Here is a 1137-nt window from a genome sequence, read left to right as displayed (position 1 = left end):
ACAGAGTCCATAAGACTGTTCATACATCAGTGTCTCTTTTGCTGTCTCGTACACCGGGTTATTGTTACCATCTTTCTAAATTCCATATATATGCGTTAGTATACTGTATTTATGTTTTTCCTTCTGGCTTACTTCACTCTGTATAATAGGCTCCAGTTTTATCCACCTCATCAGAACTGATTCAAATGTATCTTTTTAATGGCTGAGTAATACTCCATTGTGTATATGTACCACAGCTTTCTTATCCATTCATCTGCTGATGGACATCTAGGTTGCTTCCATGTCTTCGCTATTATAAACAGTGCTGCGATGAACATAATAATAGATTAGATTAACCTTTTAGTTCATAAAGCAGATGACCCTCCATAACGTCAGTGGGCTTCATGAAACCAAGTAAAGGGATGAACAGACGAAAACACTGATCCTCCCCCAAGTAAGAGATTATTGTCAGCCAATGGCCTTCACACTGGACCGTTAGTTCTTCTGCTTTTGGACTTAAACATCAGCTCCCCTCAATCTCTAGTAGCACCAGACCCGCTTGCAGCTTTTGGACTTACCAGCCTTCACAACTATGTCAGCCGATTGCTTTAAAACATGTATGTGAGTATGTGTGTGTATAGTGCATGTGTGTGTGTGTGTTTCTGTGTATTATTTATTCTATGTGGGGGACAGTTTTATGGGGGCAAAGACCACAAGTAATAAGGACAGGCTTGAATCAAATTCCTTGATCTGAAAGTAATGACATAAGATGTGGACAACTCAGTTCCCCTCAGATGTATAAACAGGTAAAATAATTCTTATCTAGCATGATCTTTGGAAGCATTAAAACACAGCAGAGAAAGACGTCTGGGAGAGTCTATCGGATCTATCTAGGCCTGACAGGCAGGCAGTCACCCTCACAGCCACTTCCTGAGCTGGGGCAGGAGGGTTTTTGTCCCAGAGGCACCTGATCATGCAGGGCTGTGTCTTGGCTGCTGTCACAGAGATACACGGCTGAGGCTGTCACCTCCAAGGAGCTCAAGTTCAGCTCGGAGTGAAAGTCACTAAACTGTTTTCCTGAGAATCGATCCGGGAGCTGTGCTTCTCCCCTCACTTCCTGGCTGTAATACTGAACGAGGAACTCGGGGCCCTGGCCCA

The sequence above is a fragment of the Bison bison genome, unplaced genomic scaffold (genome assembly GCF_000754665.1).
Source record: "Bison bison bison isolate TAMUID 2011002044 unplaced genomic scaffold, Bison_UMD1.0 scf7180017864352, whole genome shotgun sequence".
NCBI classification, from domain to species: Eukaryota; Metazoa; Chordata; class Mammalia; order Artiodactyla; family Bovidae; genus Bison; species Bison bison.
Note: the sequence above shows the minus strand (reverse complement) of the source record.